Source organism: Ranitomeya variabilis, chromosome 1 (assembly GCF_051348905.1).
Source record: "Ranitomeya variabilis isolate aRanVar5 chromosome 1, aRanVar5.hap1, whole genome shotgun sequence".
NCBI classification, from domain to species: domain Eukaryota; kingdom Metazoa; phylum Chordata; class Amphibia; order Anura; family Dendrobatidae; genus Ranitomeya; species Ranitomeya variabilis.
The window spans coordinates 603,839,423-603,859,745 of NC_135232.1; positions in this window are offsets into that span (position 1 = coordinate 603,839,423).

Here is a 20,323-nt window from a genome sequence, read left to right on the forward strand (position 1 = left end):
CCATAATATTGTATGGCGGAGCGGGGGCATAATACTGTGTGGAGGAACGGGGTCCCATAATACTGTATGAAGGAGCATTATATGGGGCCAATAATACTGTATGGAGGAGCATTATATGGGGCAATAATACTGTATGGAGCACTATGTGGTTGCCCATAATACTGTATGGAGGACTATGAGGTGCCCGTAATACTGTATGGAGGAGCACTATATGGGGCCAATAATACTGTATGGAGGAGCATTATATGGGGCCAATAATACTGTATGGAGGAGCATTATATGGGGCCAATAATAGTGTTTGGCGGACTATGTGGTTGGCCATAATACTGTATGGAGGACTATGAGGTGCCCATAATACTGTATGGAGGAGCATTACATGGGGCCAATAATACTGAAAGGTGGACTATGTGGTTGCCCATAATACTGTATGGCGGACTATGTGGTTGCCCATAATACTGTATGGAGGACTATGAGGTGCCCGTAATACTGTATGGAGCACTATGTGTTGACCATAATACTGTATGGCGCACTATGAGGTGCCCGTAATACTGTATGGCGGACTATGTGTTGACCATAATACTGTATGGCGCACTGTGTGGTGCTTATATATTGTACTATATCTGTTTTTTTATCTATGCATCAGGAATCGTGGCATGTGTTAAAGGGGCCCACTGATACTCTTTCGCCCGAGGCCCATGAAAACTTTTAGCCATCCCTGGGGACAACACACATCAAGATTAATGCCGGCAGCAGCTGTGACAGGGCGCTCTGCTCTGTGACAGGCCATGTGTTGAAGTCACATAGCAGTTTTGTTAAATGACTCCTGCAGCCTTTGATAGGCCGGCAGCCTTTCAATGTTACTGCTATGTGACGTCAGGGCGCGGCCTGTCACAGAGCAGAGTGCCCTGTCACAGCTGCAGTCGGCAGCCATTGTAACGACCACACCGAATATGAAGCCACAAGAGGATGCCGGGGAGCGCAAGAGGGTGAGAAGAATCCCCCCTCTGTAGTTGGGCAAGGTAGTGGCCATAGGGACGGACATAGGGGCCCAGGGAGGGTACATTAAATAAAGGGGCCCAGGATGAGGACATTATTACTGGAAGGGGCCCAGGATAGGGACCTTATTAAGGTGGACATTGGGGTCCAAGATAGAGACATTAAATAAAGGGGCCAAGGATCTGACACCTTATTAAATAAAGGGGTGACATAATTACTGTATTGAGGTCAGGATGAGGAACATACATTTATGGTTTATGGTGGCAAGTGGGGACATAATTACTGTAGGGGCCATTCAGGGGACATTATTACTGCTGTAATTTACTTTTGAGCTTACTGTCTTCCATGGGGAGAACAAAAGGGGGTCCTGCAACTGTGCAGGGTGGCACTATGTCTTTTTTTTCTTCATCTGACATAGTATAGAAGTCGAGGAAAATAGTGGGGAATGTGCTCTGGAAGCAATCAGCTATAGCTAACTGTGTTATTTTCTGCAGAGATGAGTCTTTGCTGGAAGAAGTAATGGCGGTCTGCACTGGATGAAGAAAAAAGACTTCAACTACAGATATCACCTGTGAGTCAGTGTGTTGCTTGTACACTGACACTATATACTGTATACTGTGTACAGAGCTGCTTTGTATAATGTCACTGGTGATCACTGTATTATGTGAACACTGACACTATATACAGAGTTCCTGTGTATAATGTCACCGGTGATCACTGTATTACCTGTACACTATATACAGAACTCCTGGGTATAGTGTCATTGGTGATCACTGTATTACCTGTACACTATAAGGCATATACAGAGCTCCTGTGTATAATGTCACTTGTGATCACTGTATTATGTGTACACTGACATTATATACAGAGCTCCTGTGTATAACGTCACCGGTGATCCCTGTATTACATGTACACTATACACCATATACAGAGCTCCTGGGTACAATGTCACTGGTGATCACTGTATTACCTGTACACTGACACTATATACAGAGCTCCTGTGTATAATTATGGTGATCACTTTATTGCATGTACACTATATACAGAGCTCCTGTGTATAATGATGGTGATCGCTGTATTACATGTACACTATATACAGAGTTCCTGTGTATAATGTCACAGGTGGTCACTGTATTACCAGTACACTGACACTATGTACAGATCTCCTGTGTATATTGTCACCTGTGATCACTGTATTACCTGTACACTGACACTATATACAGAGCTCCTGTGTATAATTATGGTGATCACTGTATTACATGTACACTATATACAGAGCTCCTGTGTATAATGTCACTGGTGATCACTGTATTACCTGTACACTATACACTATATACAGAGTTCCTGTGTATAATGTCACTGTATTACCTGTACACTGACACTATATACAGAGCTCCTGTGTATAATGATCACCTGTGATCACTGTATTACCTGTACACTGACACTATATACAGAGCTCCTGTGTATAATGTCACCGGTGATCCCTGTATTACCTGTACACTATACACCATATACAGAGCTCCTGTGTATAATGTCACTAGTGATCACTGTATTACCTGTACACTGACACTATATACAGAGCTCCTGTGTATAATGATGGTGATCGCTGTATTACATGTACACTATATACAGAGCTCCTGTGTATAATGTCACTGGTGGTCACTGTATTACCTGTACACTGACACTATATACAGATCTCCTGTGTATAATGTCACCTGTGATCACTGTATTACCTGTACACTGACACTATATACAGATCTCCTGTGTATAATGTCACCTGTGATCACTGTATTACCTGTACACTGACACTATATACAGAGCTCCTGTGTATAATGATCACCTGTGATCACTCTATTACCTGTACACTGACACTATATACAGAGCTCCTGTGTATGTCACCGGTGATCCCTGTATTACCTGTACACTATAACACTATACACCATATACAGAGCTCCTGTGTATAATGTCACTAGTGATCACTGTATTACCTGTACACTGACACTATATACAGAGCTCCTGTGTATAATGATGGTGATCGCTGCATTACATGTACACTATATACAGAGCTCCTGTGTATAATGTCACTGGTGGTCACTGTATTACCTGTACGCTGACACTATATAGAGATCTCCTGTGTATAATGCCACCTGTGATCACTGTATTACCTGTACACTGACACTATAAACAGAGGTACTATGTATATTGTCACTGGAGGTAATAACAGTGTTGTTAGTATTGTGGTTTGTATTTATAATCAATATTGTAGTATTCAGGCACTATGTGTTGGTAATTTGTGGTCTGGTCATGGCGTGGCAGTATTTCTCCTTGTATGTGGTATCATTTGGTCCCTATATGCTGGTAATATTTATTTTTATTTATTTTTACTCATTTATATAGCGCTATTAATTTCACAGTACTTTACAGACATTATTGCCACTGTCCCCGATGGGGCTCACAATCTAGATTCACTAGCAGTATGTCTTTGTAAATGTGGGAGGAAACCAGAGTACCTGGAGGAAACCCATGCAAACACAGGGAGAACATTCATTGAGGATGTTGTCCTTGGTGGGATTTGAACCCAGGACCCCAGCGCTGCAAGGCTGCAGTGCTAACCTCTGAGCCGTGCTGCTCTAATATGGCATATTATTTTGTCACTATGTGGTGGTAATATGTGATCTGGTCATGGTGTGGCAGTATTTGTCCCTTGTATGTGGTATTATTCGGTCACTATGTAGTCTAGTCATGGTGTGGTGGTATTTCTTCCCTGTATGTGGTAATATTGGTCTTGGTATAGTGGATTGTGTTGTGTATGGCAGTCATTTGCTCTCTCTGATATTAATTAGGAGAAGATTCTTTATGTCCATTAGAGTTTTAATGCTTTGTACACAGCAGCGGAGATGCACTTACAGGGGGTTTCCTGTTTTAAAAAGTAATCACCTCTCCACAGGATAAGTGATAATGTATTGATTGGTGGGGGGTCTGACTGCTTGGACCCATTCAGCAAAATGTGGAACTTTTTATCCCCATTAGACTGGAGTGGCATGTCCGACTAGATCACTGATCCATTCATTCCCTAAGTGGCTGCACTTGTTTTTTTTGGAAGCCCCAAAGAGAATGAATGGAGCTGTGGTCAGACATCCCACCTGCCGCTGCTTTTTAAAATAGGGATAAAAGTGTCCTGTCAGGGATAAAACTTCCCCATTCTTCCAATCGGTGCAGTTTCTAATGGTCGGACCTAAGCGATCACCTATCCTGTGGACCCCATGGATCAGTGATAATTTGTTTTAACCAAGAACCCCATTAATGTAAACTACCGTAATTATACATCCCAGTTATGGGGGCGCACAGTAGCAGCAGCCGCCTGTTTTACAGCTGATGCTCTGCTATAATGACAGATATTTGCATATAGCTGTAGGGTGGGCCCCTAGAGTCCATTCCCCTGGTGGGCCCCAGACACCCCAGTCCGACCCTGCTACCATCTTGCCTCCATCAGCACCTTATTATGAAATGGCAGAAGCAGCCGGCTGTGGATCTACCTGAGAACCGATGTCTTGTAGACCTACACGAGCGTAACGGGTTAAGAGAGGCAGCGGGTTCATCTGCCGAGTGACAGATGGGACACATTCAACTGCAGCAATGAACAAATATATTTCCATCTCTGGACGCATTTGTTGTCTCGTTACGCCATGCATAATTAAAAGCGCGGCTGACCCCGGGGGCGCCGTTAAATCTGAAGAGCATCAAATATTCATAGAGAGGAGCGAGACAGACAGGGAGCATCGGGTACGGCTGGTCCACCGCCGGTGTCACAAGCCCTGGCCATGGACACTGCCATCTCACTGATATGTATACGGGGGGCAATGGCTGGGGGAAAGGGCGCCCCTGGTATAACATAGGATGGCCGTAGGTAATTAGGGCTGGCAGCCAGTATTCCGGGGTAAGGGGCAGGGGAAGAGGGTGGCGGTGAGCGATTAGAACACGCCATGGAGAACCGGCGCCCTGTCCTCAGCCTCTGTAGGCTAATAACGAGCCAGCCCGGGTCTGACCGTGGTAATACCTTGGGCAGCGTGCTTGCTAATTACCCACTTGCAGTAGCTCAGCTCATTTTTCGCCGCCCACATTACAAGGGAAAAGCTCCGCGCCAGAGACTGACAGGCTAATAGGATCAGCTCCCTGAGGGCTACAGGCGGCCACGACCAGGCCGGCATATTCTCTGGTCACTGCCTGTCACCATGGAGCGCTCAGAAAACGAGTGGGGGAGGATGGACCGGGTCTCAGCTCACGGCGCCATAGAAAAACCATTGTACCTTAAAGGGGAACACCATACCCAAAAGCAACCTGCAGAACAAACCTATCGACACGCTTCTGGGAAGTCAGGGAAGGGGATCAACAGAAAACATCTGAATTGCCCCCAGTGGAAATAATACTTTCCTTAATGTTGAATTAATCCCTTTAAAAATTCCTAGTCTTGTTGACTTCTGTACTGCTCTAGGCCACCAGAGATATCCATATTTACCTCTTTATTTCTCTAGTCAAGAACTCTTCACTACTCTAGGACACCAGGGATGTTGCTGTTGACCTTTTCAATCCTCTAGGCCACCAGGGATGTGGTATTGAGCTTATGTACTGCTCTAGGCTACCATGCATGTCAGTATTGGTCTCTTAACTGCTCTAGACCACCAGGGCTGTTAGCATTGATCTTTTTTTTTACTGCTCTAGACCACCAGGGCTGTTAGCATTGATCTTTTTTTACTGCTCTAGACCACCAGGGCTGTTAGCATTGATCCTTTTTTTTACTGCTCTAGAGCACCAGGGATCTTGCTATTGCCTTCTTATTTACAAGTATGTTGGTGTTTACATGTTTACTGCTCTAGATCATCAGGGATGTTGTTATAGACCTCTTCAACACTCTAGACCACAAGGAATGTTGGTATTGACCTCTTAACTGCTGTAGACTACCCGGGACATTAGTATTGATCTTGGGATGTTGGTGTTAACCTCTTTACTGCTCTAGATAATCAGGAATGTTGGTATTGACTTCTATCCTGCTCTTGACCACCAAGATATCTTCTTTATTTCTCTAGTCAAGACCTCTTGACTACTATAGCACACCAGGGATGTTGGTATTGACCCCTGTACTGCTCAAGGACACAAGAAAGGTCGGTATTGACGTATTTATTGCTCTAATCTACATCTCTTTACTGCTTTAGGCCACCAGGGATGTTACTGTTGAAATCTTCAATACTCTAGGTCACCGGGGATGTTGGTATTGAGCTATGTACTGCTCTCGGCCACAATGCATGTCAGTATTGACCTCTTTCATACTCTAGACCACCAGGGATGTTTGTATTGATTTTTTTTTACTGCTCTAGCCCATCAGGGATATTATTATTGTTGCCATCCTAACTACCCTAAGCCACCAGAGATATTTTTAACATCTTTCCTGCTATAGATAATCAGGGATGTTGTTATTGACCTCTTGAATACTCTAAACCACAAGCAATGTGGGTATTGACTTCTATACTGCTCTTGACCACCAGGGATATCTGTATTTACCTCTTTATTTCTCTAGTCAAGACCTCTTCACTACTCTAGGACAACAGGGATTTTGGTATTGACCTCTGTACTGCTCTAGGAATCAAGAAAGGTCGATATTGACCTATTTATTGCTCTAATCTACACCTCTTTACTGCTTTAGGCCACCAGGGATGTTACTGTTAACCTTTTCAATACTCTAGGCCACCAGGGATGTTGGTATTGAACTATGTACTGCTCTAGGAGGCCATCATTCACATCAGTATTGACCTCTTACCTGCTCTAGACCACCAGGGATTTTGGTATTGATCTTTTTACTTCTCTACACCAGCAGGGATCTTGTTTTTGCCATCTGAACTACGTTTACCTCTTTATTGCTCTAGACCACCATGGATGATGTTGCTGAGCTCTTCAGTACTCTAGACCACTAGGGATGAGAGTATTGATCTTTTTACTACTCTAGACCACAAGGTATATTGTTATTGCCATCTTAACTACCTTAGGCAACCAGGTATGATATGCTATTGATGTTTTTACTGCTCTAAGCCACCAGGGATATTGGTATTGATCTCTAGGATAGCAATGATCAAGAATTCAGTGCCTGGATAGTAATGGTAATGAGGAGAGGGAGGGAGGACCACAGGAAGCAGGGACCCTCAACTCCAGAACGTATTCTTAGGGAGATAAGTGTAATATATTATGGATGCTGCTGCTATTAATGGGCACTGTGGTTGCCCCTGTGATGGAGGCACAGTAGCTGGTGGTTCAATATGTGATGTCCGTAATCCAGCTCTATAAGATGGCTCTGTCTCTATGTACTTCCACTGCACATTTATTCCATTTCCCCATCTGCTGTGTCCTGCTGCACATCTGACACACTCCAGCAGCCTGCATGCTACATGACACACATCGTTACCACATTACCTACCAGGATACAAGGCCTATCAATCAGACCGCATGGTGGGCAGAGACATGTGCAATCTCCTCCGGGGACAGCAGATAATCACCTCCATTATTGTGATTAAACTGTCCTGAGACATGAGCAGAATATCCAAGTGTGACTGCAAATATAAAACCGCCACTCACTATACAAAAGTATTCCTCTAGGATGGCAGCCAAACCGATCCCATACATAGAATCTTAGGAGCAGTAATATAGTAGTTATATTCTGGTACATGGGGGCAGTATTATAACAGTTATATTCTTGCACATAGGGAGCAGTATTATAGTAGTTATATTCTTGTACATAGGAGCAGTATTATAGTAGTTATATTCTTGTATATAGGGGGAAGTATTATAGTAGTTATATTCTTGTACATAGGGGCAGTATTATAGTAGTTATATTCTTGTACATAGGAGCAGTATTATAGTAGTTATATTCTTGTATATAGGGGCAGTATTTTAGTAGTTATATTCTTGTATATAGGGGCAGTATTATAGTAGTTATATTCTTGTACATAGGGAGCAGTATTATAGTAGTTATATTCTTGTATATAGGTGCAGTATTATAGTAGTTATATTCTTGTATATAGGGGCAGTATTATAGTAGTTATATTCTTGTACATAGGGATCAGTATTATAGTAGTTATATTCTTGTACACAGGAGCAGTATTATAGTAGTTATATTCTTGTATATAGGGGGAAGTATTATAGTAGTTATATTCTTGTACATAGGGGCAGTATTATAGTAGTTATATTCTTGTACATAGGAGCAGTATTATAGTAGTTATATTCTTGTATATAGGGGGAAGTATTATAGTAGTTATATTCTTGTACATAGGGGCAGTATTATAGTAGTTATATTCTTGTACATAGGAGCAGTATTATAGTAGTTATATTCTTGTATATAGGGGCAGTATTTTAGTAGTTATATTCTTGTATATAGGGGCAGTATTATAGTAGTTATATTCTTGTACATAGGGAGCAGTATTATAGTAGTTATATTCTTGTATATAGGTGCAGTATTATAGTAGTTATATTCTTGTATATAGGGGCAGTATTATAGTAGTTATATTCTTGTACATAGGGATCAGTATTATAGTAGTTATATTCTTGTACACAGGAGCAGTATTATAGTAGTTATATTCTTGTACATAGGGGGCAGTATTATAGTAGTTATTTTTGTACATGAGGGCAGTATTATAGTAGTTATATTCTTGTACATAGGAGCAGTATTATAGTAGTTATATTCTTGTACATGAGGGCAGTATTATAGTAGTTATATTCTTGTACATGAGGGCAGTACTATAGTAGTTATATTCTTGTACATAGGAGCAGTATTATAGTAGTTATATTCTTGTACATGAGGGCAGTATTATAGTAGTTATATTCTTGTACATAGGAGCAGTATTATAGTAGTCATATTGTTGTATATAGGCAGTACTATAGTAGTTATATTCTTGTACATAGGAGTAGTATTATAGTAGTTATATTCTTGTACATAGGGGGCAGTATTATAGTAGTTATATTCTTGAACATAGGGTGCAGTATTATAGTAGTTATATTCTTGTACATAGGGGGCAGTATTATAGTAGATATATTCCTGTACATAGGGGGCAGTATTATAGTAGTTATATTCTTATACATAGGAGCAGTATATAGTGGTTATATTCTTGTACATAGAGGGCAGTATTATAGTAGATATATTCCTGTACATAGGGGGCAGTATCATAGTACTTATATTCTTGTATATAGGGGCAGTATTATAGTAGTTATATTGTTGTACATAGGAGCAGTATTATAGTGGTGGACTGGTGTCCCGGCGGGCCAGTCTAACCCTGATTCTGACCCAGGTAGAGTCAAGCTGGGCTGATGATCCAGGGAAAGCCCCCAGCCTGGAGTGTGGCCTGTAGCATGGACCTGGTGGTAATGGAAAGCTGGGAACTGGGAATGGTGGCTGGTGAGTCTTCTAAACCTACTTGTTATGTTGCTGGATTAAATGCTAAAGTTACAAGGCAAAGTATTTTTAAGCTTGAATTGCAAATCACCAAATAAAAAGATGAAATTAAGAAAGAGACTGATCCAAACCTAAACTGATATAATGTGAGAGCCTGGATGACTGCAGATGAGAGCTGGTCATTCAGAAAGAAAACCTGGATATAGATGTAGACTCAGTGCCCAGAAAGGAAACTTGGGTTATAGAGAAGAAGAGAGGATCCAGAGCCCAGAAGGCGAGTAGAAAACTATTCATTAGTAACAAGGACATTAAATATAAAATTGTGTACAGTGTGGAGCAAGGCAGTCCAGTGTAACAGGCCAGATTAACCCCCCAGCCCAGAATATACCCGGGGTTAAAGTGGCCTAGGCCAGATTATACCCCGGGTATAGTCTGGCCTAGCCCAAACTATACCCCGGGGTATAAATTGGATTAAACCAGTTTATACCCCTCTGGGCCAGAATATACCCCGGGTATATTCTGGCCTAGCCCAAACTATACCCTGGGGTATAAATTGGACTAGTCCAGATTATACCCCTCCAGGTCAGAATATACCCCAGCTGCTGTAGATCAGGCAGCGCACAGGGCCCCAGACAGCACACAGGCGCCTCAGGCAGCTCCCAGGGCCCCAGGCAGCTCACAGGGCCCCAGGCAGCACACAGGGGCCCCATGGAGCGCATAGGGCCCCAGGCAGTGCACGAAGCCCCAGGCAGCCCACAGGGCCCCAGGCAGCACACAGGGGCCCCAGGCAGCGCACAGGGCCCCAGGCAGCCCACAGGGGCCCCAGGCAGCCCACATGGCCCCAGGCAGCACATAGAGGCCCCAGGCAGAGCACAGGGCTCCAGGCAGCCCACAGGAGCCCCAGGCAGCCCACAGGACCCCAGGCAGCCCACAGGGGGTCCCAGATAGCGCACAGGGGGGCAGAGACAGTGAGCAAGGGGGTAAGAGATAGCGCGTAAGTGGGGAAATAGACAGAGCGCATGTCCCCTGTGCGCTGTCTGGGCCCCCCTGTGCGCTATCTGGGACCCCCTGTGCGATGTCTGGGGCCCTGCTCTTGAGTATATCACTCAATCCTAGTTTCACATTTGCGTACAGCCGTGCGCATGCGTACGCCCTCAGTGAAGCCTTGACCACTGCTGCACCCCCTGGTTAAGCTCCGCCGACGTTCTTTTGACAGTGCTGCAACCTGCGGCGAAGGCAACAAGTTGGATTTTCTTGCGTTCACTGAATCGTCAAAACAACGCTTGTGAACACAAACGCAAACATCCGCAGGGCCTGCGTACCCAATGATAAAGATAGGGTGCGCAGGGCGCACCTGGGCGGAGCTTAATTGGCGGGCGCAACAATGGGCGGGGCTTCACTGAGAGCGTACACAGCTGTGCGCAAATGTGAAATTAGCATAAGATGTCTAGGGCCCTTGTGCGATGTGCGCTACCTGGGGCCCTGTGTTCCGCCAGGGGATTTGTGGGCTGCCTGGGGCCCCTGTGGGCTGCCTGGGGCCCTGTGCGCTGCCTGGGGCCCTTGTGTGCTGCCTGGGGTCCTGTGCACTGCATGGGGCACCGTGCGCTGTTTGGGACCCCTGTGTTCTGCCTGGGGCCCCTATGTGCTGCCTGGGGCCCTGTGCGCTGCCTGGGGCTCCTGTGCGCTGCCTGGGGCCCCTGTGCACTGCCTGGGGCCCTGTGCGCTGCCTGGGGCCCCTATGCGCTGCCTGGGGCCCTGTGCGCTGCCTGGGGCCCCTGTGTGCTGCCTGGGGCCCTGTGGTCTGCCTGGGGTCCTGCGAGCTGCCTGGGGCACCGTGCGCTGTTTGGGGCTCCGTGCGCTGCCTGGGGCCTGCCTGGGGCCCCTGTGCGCTGCCTGGGGCCCTGTGGGCTGCCTGGGGCCCTGTGGGCTGCCTGGGGCCCTGTGCGCTGCCTGGGGCCCCTGTGGGCTGCCTGGGGCCCCTGTGTGCTGCCTGGGGCCCTGTGCACTGCCTGGGGCCCTGTGCACTGCCTGGGGCCCTGTGCACTGCCTGGGGCCCTATGTTTTGCCAGGGGCCCCGTGTGCTGCCTGAGGCCCCTGTGGGCTTCCTGGGGCCCTGTGGGCTGCCTGGGGCCCCTGTGTGCTGCCTGGGGCCCTGTGCGCTGCCTGGGGCCCCGTGTTCTGCCAGGGGCCCCGTGTGCTGCCTGAGGCCCCTGTGCGCTGCCTGGGGCCCTGTGGGCTGCCTGGGGCCTGGGACTAGTCCAATTTATACCCCGGGGTATAGTTTGGGCTACTAGGCCACTTTAACCCCAGGTATATTCTGGGCGGGGGGGGTTAATCTGGCCTGTTACACAGGATATTCATTGGTCGCGGCCTCTGTCTGTCATGGAATCCAAGTCGCTGATTGATCTCGGCAGCTGCCTGTCATGGCTGCCGCGACCAATCAGCGACGGGCACAGTCCGATTAGTCCCACCCTACTCCCCTGCAGTGACTGCCCGGCGCCCGCTCCATAATCCCCTTCCCCTCCAGTCACCGCTCACACAGGGTTAATGGCAGCGGTAACGGGCCGCAGTGTAACGCACTCCATTACCGCTGCTATTAACCCTGTGTGTTCCCAACTATTTACTATTGACGCTGCCTATGCAGAATCAATAGTAAAAATATGTCATGTTAAAAATAATAAAAAAAACCCTGCTATACTCACCATCCGCCGCCTTTCGCGCTCCTCGCGACGCTACGTGACCGCTCCATGCAAGCGGCAGGTTCCGGTCCCAATGATGGCACGCCAGAAGGACCTTCCATGATGTCACGGTCATGTGACCGTGACGTGATCACAGGCCCTGCGAGAAGGACCTTACATGACGTCACGGTCATGTGACCGACGTCATCACACCCTGGGACCGGAAGCTGCCGCCTGCGGTCGTCACGATCTTGTGACCGCGACGTCATCACACCCTGGGACCGGAAGCTGACGCCTGCACCGCGCACAGGACCAGGACTTCAACGGGCCTTCGGAGGGTGAGTATATGTTTATTTTTTATTTTAACTCTGTATACTACACGGCTCTGTGCTGTATACTCCGTCGCTGTGCAATATACTACGTGGCTGGGCAATATACTACGTACGTGGCTGGGCAATATACTATGTGGCTGGGCAATATACTACGTGGCTGGGCAATATACTACGTACGTGGCTGGCCAATATACTACGTGGCTGGGCAATATACTGCGTGACTGGGCAATATACCGGTACTACGTGGCTGTGCAATATACTACGTGGCTGGCGACGGGTACAGTATCGACGTAGATGTCATAATGGTTGCCATGGCGACGATGATGTCAAAAAGGTTGCCTCGACCAATCAGCGACGGGCACAGTCGGAATCATCATTGTCCATATACTACGGGAACATGCATATTCTAGAATACCCGATGCGTTAGAATCGGGCCACAATCTAGTAGTAATTATATTCTTGTACATAGGGACAATATTATATTATAGTAGTTATATTCTCGTGCATAGGGGGCAGTATTATAGTAGTTATATCCTTGTACATAGGGGGCAGTATTATAGTAGTTATATTCTTGTACATAGGAGTATTATAGTAGTTATATTCTTGTACAAGGGAGCAGTATTATAGTAGTTATAGTCTTGTACATAGGGAGCAGTATTATAGTAGTTATGTTCTTGTACATAGGAGCAGTATTATAGCAGTTATATTCTTGTACATAGGAGAGGTATTATAGTAGTTATATCCTTGTACATAGGAGCAGTATTATAGTAGTTATATTCTTGTACATAGGGGCAGTATTATAGTAGTTATATTCTTGTACATAAGGGCAGTATTATAGTAGTTATATTCCTGTACATAGGAGCAGTATTATAGTAGTTATATTCTTGTACATAGGGGACAGTATTATAGTAGTTATATTCATGTACATAGAAGCAGTATTATAGTAGTTATATTCTTGTACATAGGGGGCAGTATTATAGTAGTTATATTCTTGTACATAGGGAGCAGTATTATAGTAGTTATATTCTTGTACAAGGGAGCGGTATTATAGTAGTTATGTTCTTGTACATAGGAGAGGTATTATAGTAGTTATATTCCTGTATATAGAGGGCAGTATTATATTAGTTTTACAATAGTTCAATATTGAGATTCTCTATTCTTTGTTTTTTTATATATTTATAAAGCCTGAGGACCAAATGTAAGAAGAGGACTTCCAGTTAATAATTGTTAGTGATGGGAAGACCGCATGTATCTGACCTTTTGTCACTCTAGTAATTACCAAGAATAATGAGGTTACTCCAGTATCAGTGCAGCCTCAGTCATGTATTTATAGAGGTTATGGGGGGAGTCGCTGACCCGTTGACCTCCATCTCCACAATTTTAGGAGTGCATGTTACATATGGGACAATGCAGTAAAATACAAGTACATAGATATACAAGTAAAATACAAGTACATAGATATAGTCCCTAATCCCTGCGATCCTTGTGTTTCTGCCTCCATAGACTTTTGTGATCCCCCATCATTAGCACTCAGGCTAGTAGAGATCTACTAGTGCTGCCATTCTGCATTTTGCCCGTACAATCGGTCTTTTCCTGGCGCCGGACAGGCGTTATCTCTGCTTGTGGGCACACTGCGGCTTCCTCTTACTGTCTAATTATAAAGTGTGTTTGCTATGGATGATTTTGATGCCGCACACCGGCTTGTTATTCTCAGTCTAGAACATCTGTCGAGCGCGCAACTATTAATAAAAACTTCACACTTCTACCCGTGCAGAGGAAGGTTATTTCTCTGAATTCTCGGCTCGTACTCAGAAAATCGGGACTTAGTTATCTACAGTAAATAGGAAGCCAAGGTCGTCTCATTGTTAATATTAATTAAAGGGGAACTCTACCAGTGAGCCAGTTCCTACTGATTTTTGGTTTAGTTATTCAGTCACTGCTGTCTTGTGGTTTAGTCACCCAGTACCAGTGTCTTGTGATTTAGTCATCTAGTACCTCATGTCTTTGAGTTTAATGAGTTCTGGTATCTTGTGGTTTAGTGATTTGGCTCCTGGTGTCTTGTATTTGGTTACTTCTGATTCAGTGACTTATTTAGTCCCTTGTGTCCTTTAGTTTAGTGACACAATCCCTAGTGTGTCGTGATTTGGTTACTCAGTCCCTGCTGTCTTGCAGTTTATTGACCCAGTCCTTGGTGTCTTGTGGTTGGTTACTCAGTTCCTGGTGTTTTCTGGCTTAGTGACTCACTCCCTGCTGTCTTGTGGCTTATCACCTCCCACAGAAGATAGGTGCATGTGTAGCACCCCCACTGCCGCAGGGCCGAGGGGTACCCGGTACCGGGCCTTCGAGTCTCTGCTCTGGGGTTGTCACGGTGGCTAGACCCGGTCCGTGACCCTGCCGAGGGGCGCACAGTGAATGATGTGGGTAGATGATGGTGGTGGTGCTGTAGTAGTGCGGTGCAGTAAATAACGAGGACACCAGATTGCAGTCTCTTTACCTCTTTACTGAAGATCTCTGGGTCCTCAGTCCGGAATACGGTTCACCAGGCTGCGCAAGTCCGGCCGGTCCAATGGCACCTCCAGAGTTCTCTTCACAGGTGGAAATCGGTGCCTTCCTACTAGCGCTATGTGTTGTAGTCCTTCCCTGCTGTGCTTACGGAAAGTCCCCCACAACTGTTGTGTCTGTTTCTTAAGTTCCCTCACAACTCGATTAGATGATGTTCTGCTAATCCTCTGTCCCTCCCTGATGTTCTGGTTGGGACGGCACCCGTTTGACGGGTAGGCTCGGAGCTCTTCCGGGACCCTAGAGTCGCCCCTCTCCACAAGTTGCCCCCCAAGACTGCATAGGTGATATAAGTTAGACAGCCCGCCTTAGACTGACTGTCCTGCCGCTGTTTGGAGTATTGCTTGAAGCTGAATGTTATGATACTCCCTCGGCGTTCCGGCCACCGGTAGTGCGCCTCAGTAGGATGTTGCTTCGGTCTTACAGCACGACTCCTACTGGTATTTCTCCTTTGCGTGATCTTGTTTCTCACTCAGCACAATCTATCTCGCTTCTAATCCTTCCTTGGGTACCGCCGCTACCCGGAGCAGGCACGGTCCCGTTACGTTCGTTCAAGTTGCCAAGCCTCTGTCAGGATCCCACCCCTGACAGAGACCCTACTGTATCTTCCCCCACAACACCCTCTGCCACAAGGTGTTGCCTGGTTCCAACCCAGTCAGCTTTCTGATCTCACTTCCTGCCTGACCCCCAGTTTACCCACTATGGTGGGGAGTGGCCTAATGAATAGCACCCTTAGCTCCCCCCGGAGGCCCAGCTGTGAAATGTATTGGTGTCTGTGATACCTGATCCGATGAACTCCTTCAGTGCCATCAGACGCACCATAGCTCCCCATAGTGGCGGAGCCACAGCACTGCAACGACCAGGACTCTGGGGTGCTGCACTCCCCCCTGGTTAAACACAGTACTCCGGGACTGGGAAGAAAACAACAATACAAGTTAGCAAAAAGACATACAGTTTTGTTGAGTGCAATAACAATAAGTATACTTGAACAGAGCTTCCCTTTATGGGAGGTGAGGACACTTGAACGTTACAAACATGGTTAGATATCATAGCAACATGCTATAAATAACTTTTCTTACCCAACCGGGTATTCTACTTAGTACAAATTTGTTGAACAATAATTTAACATTGCCTTTAAGGACATACACTCTAAATCCACTAAAGACCTTCCTATAATCACATTATAAGGTAATTTAACGTTTTCATTCTCCTTCTTTAAATCTGCAGGACCGCCTGTCCTAACGGCACCAGACCTACTGCCTCTCCTTTCTATGCAGGACCGCCCCGTTCAGCCCGGGCCTACTGCCTTTTCAACTACTATACACGGTATAGAACATAACATTACTTTCAGTTTAAGAGCACTGAGCCATCTCTACATGACTCCTATGAGGACTCAGGGTTTACCTTCTATCCTAACTATCTATCAACATTATTAAAACATTTTCTATTGAACATTAAGCCTTCTCATTATCTTTCTCTCTATCATGCATGCTGGACATCACGTCTATCCCTACGGGCCCACTGCATCTTTCTTCTATCTTTCACTTTTTCTTTTCAGAGAACATCATCAGCATTTCTTCACAGTTAACTAGTTACATACATATAACTTACTCATGTAAACATTATCATCACTTTCTTTGGTCAAGACATTATTGCTTCCTGTCTTAAAGCAATATCACGGTTTAAGCGCAACAAATGAACATCCCCTTTAAGAGGGGACCAAGTCTCTATGAGGTAGCACGCCTTCTCAAGCTACCAGTCCATACTCAGCAAAGGTTCCAGTGTGGTATCTTCACAAAGAGTCCTTCTTTAAGTAAAACCAGTAGGGAGCGCCTTTAATAAGGTGCAAACTATGTACAAGAAGTTCGGATCATGCACTGTTCATGATTTCAGCAGTTCTTTTCAACTAGAAACTTGTGCAAAAACTTGGAAAAATCAAACAAAAGCAAAACAATAGGGATCCCAGGTCCACAGAAGGATCCCCTTAAGAGTTAACCCTGGACGGGTTCAGCAAAATCAGGAAACGAACAAACAGTCAAAGAACTATTTACATATTGATAAAGCAATTATGCTTACTCGTTCTTCGGGGAGGAAGATGGTTTCCTCCCGGGCCTCACCAGACCAACGGGTCGTCCTGCTGGTTCAAGGATCGGGTCCCGCCCCAACAACGACAGGATCCCTCGCCGGGATGTTCTTTTCACCGAGGATCCGGCACGCCCCCACGGCACATGGTGGGTCCGGGTCCCCCGCTGCTCCGCAAAGTCAGGTTCCGTTGTCTTTTTAGCGGGAGGTTCATCTTCGGGGGTCGCAGCGGCGGCCTGGAGCGCGACGCACCACTGGACGCCCCGCGCCATCCAGCCAGCTTCGCCTGTTGCTCTCCTCCACCTGGTATAAGTTACGGCATCACCTGGCTCCAGGTCGCGAGCGAACCTTCCACTGCAATGTTCCACCTCCTCTCGGTCCACGTGGACTTGTAGCGGCTCCCCGATCTCCTGGATAACCCCGCGTCCATGTCGGGGGTTGAAGGAGACCACTACACCCCAGTGGGACAAGGGGGGCTCCGCAATAGTGGTTAAATCAACCTGGGTTACCGGTTGTGGTCGGGCTCGCCATGCAGCCATCAAGCGCCGCAGGTGTTCGGCCTCAGGCATGAGCTTCAAGCCCGGTGTCTGCGGCGCACTTTCAGCCGCGACCGGGTTGGGAGGAGCAGGGGACACTGGAGACAAGCAGACCTCCGTGGGCTGGCCTAGCCGAGCGATCACGCGGGCATCGGCCTCCAGGCGGGCAGCGATCCGCCGGGCCTCGGCCGCGGCCATACACTCTTCCGACGGCGGCCAGGGAGGTCGGCCCATCGTTGGCTCCATAAGGGTCAGCTCCCGCAGTGACGGCGTACCCTGAGCCACATCGGGCTGTCCAGCCTCTCTCCGAGTTCGATCATTCCCATGCGATGCTTCCGGCGTCGCCATCTTTATCTCCTCTCCAGTGTCTTCTTCCCGCGGTCTCTTTCGTGGGCGGCCCCGTCTCCATGGTCTCCACCCTCCAAACAGGATCAGGAGGCGGACCTCGGCTGTTGACGGACACATCCGCAGGACACAGAAATATTTAGATTGGGCGGCCATTGTTGTTCGCGCTCTCCAGCTTGCCTCCGCCTACTCCACGCCCCTCCTCTTCTCCTGCGCTCTCCTCAGCGCTGCAATGGCGGCGGATTTTGGCGGTAAACGGCGCAGCACACAGTCTCTCAATAAAGTACAGTACAAGCACGTCAAATCACAGTTCCAAGGCACACATGACCTGATTCTTCAGGCTTAAGTAGATCCTGTTCGTGACGCCAAGTTGTAGCGCCCCCACTGCCGCAGGGCCGAGGGGTACCCGGTACCGGGCCTTCGAGTCTCTGCTCTGGGGTTGTCACGGTGGCTAGACCCGGTCCGTGACCCTGCCGAGGGGCGCACAGTGAATGATGTGGGTAGATGATGGTGGTGGTGCTGTAGTAGTGCGGTGCAGTAAATAACGAGGACACCAGATTGCAGTCTCTTTACCTCTTTACTGAAGATCTCTGTGTCCTCAGTCCGGAATACGGTTCACCAGGCTGCGCAAGTCCGGCCGGTCCAATGGCACCTCCAGAGTTCTCTTCACAGGTGGAAATCGGTGCCTTCCTACTAGCGCTATGTGTTGTGGTCCTTCCCTGCTGTGCTTACGGAAAGTCCCCCACAACTGTTGTGTCTGTTTCTTAAGTTCCCTCACAACTCGATTAGATGATGTTCTGCTAATCCTCCGTCCCTCCCTGATGTTCTGGTTGGGACGGCACCCGTTTGACGGGTAGGCTCGGAGCTCTTCCGGGACCCTAGAGTCGCCCCTCTCCACAAGTTGCCCCCCAAGACTGCATAGGTGATATAAGTTAGACAGCCCGCCTTAGACTGACTGTCCTGCCGCTGTTTGGAGTATTGCTTGAAGCTGAATGTTATGATACTCCCTCGGCGTTCCGGCCACCGGTAGTGCGCCTCAGTAGGATGTTGCTTCGGTCTTACAGCACGACTCCTACTGGTATTTCTCCTTTGCGTGATCTCGTTTCTCACTCAGCACAATCTATCTCGCTTCTAATCCTTCCTTGGGTACCGCCGCTACCCGGAGCAGGCACGGTCCCGTTACGTTCGTTCAAGTTGCCAAGCCTCTGTCAGGATCCCACCCCTGACAGAGACCCTACTGTATCTTCCCCCACAACACCCTCTGCCACAAGGTGTTGCCTGGTTCCAACCCAGTCAGCTTTCTGATCTCACTTCCTGCCTGACCCCCAGTTTACCCACTATGGTGGGGAGTGGCCTAATGAATAGCACCCTTAGCTCTCCCCGGAGACCCAGCTGTGAAATGTATTGGTGTCTGTGATACCTGATCCGATGAACTCCTTCAGTGCCATCAGACGCACCATAGCTCCCCATAGTGGCGGAGCCACAGCACTGCAACGACCAGGACTCTGGGGCGCTGCACATGTTATCTGGGGTCCCGATCTCTATTCCATTAGAACACAGGCCCATTAAGGATGATTTTGAGTGAAGCAGTGGTGACTGCTGCTCCATTTATAGTGTATGGAACTGATAGATAGCGAAGAGCAGCACCTGGTGTCCTTGGTAGCTCGGTGTTCAAGCACCTGGTGTCCTTGGTAGCTCAGTGTTCGTGCACCTAGTGTCCTTGGTAGCTCAGTGTTCGTGCACCTAGTGTCCTTGGTAGCTCAGTGTTCGTGCACCTAGTGTCCTTGGTAGCTCAGTGTTCGAGCACCTGGTGTCCTTGGTAGCTCAGTGTTCAAGCACCTGGTGTCCTTAGTAGCTCAGTGTTCGAGCACCTGAAGTCCTTGGTAGCTCAGTGTTCGAGCACCTGGTGTCCTTGGTAGCTCAGTGTTCAAGCACATGGTGTCCTTAGTAGCTCAGTGTTCAAGCACCTGGGGTCCTTGGTAGCTCAGTGTTCGAGCACCTGGTGTCCTTGGTAGCTCAGTGTTCGAGCACCTGGTGTCCTTGGTAGCTCAGTGTTCGAGCACCTGGTGTCCTTGGTAGCTCAGTGTTCGAGCACCTGGTGTCCTTGGTAGCTCAGTGTTCGAGCACCTGGTGTCCTTGGTAGCTCAGTGTTCGAGCACCTGGTGTCCTTGGTAGCTCAGTGTTCGATCACCTGGTGTTCTTGGTAGCTCAATGTTCGATCACCTGGTGTTCTTGGTAGCTCAGTGTTTGTTTGAGCACTTGGTGTCCTTGGTAGCTCAGTGTTCGAGCACCTGGTATTGAGAGGTCTCCAAACCCACCAAGGCTAATATCCTATACCATGGGGAATGAAATGGCATAATTTAC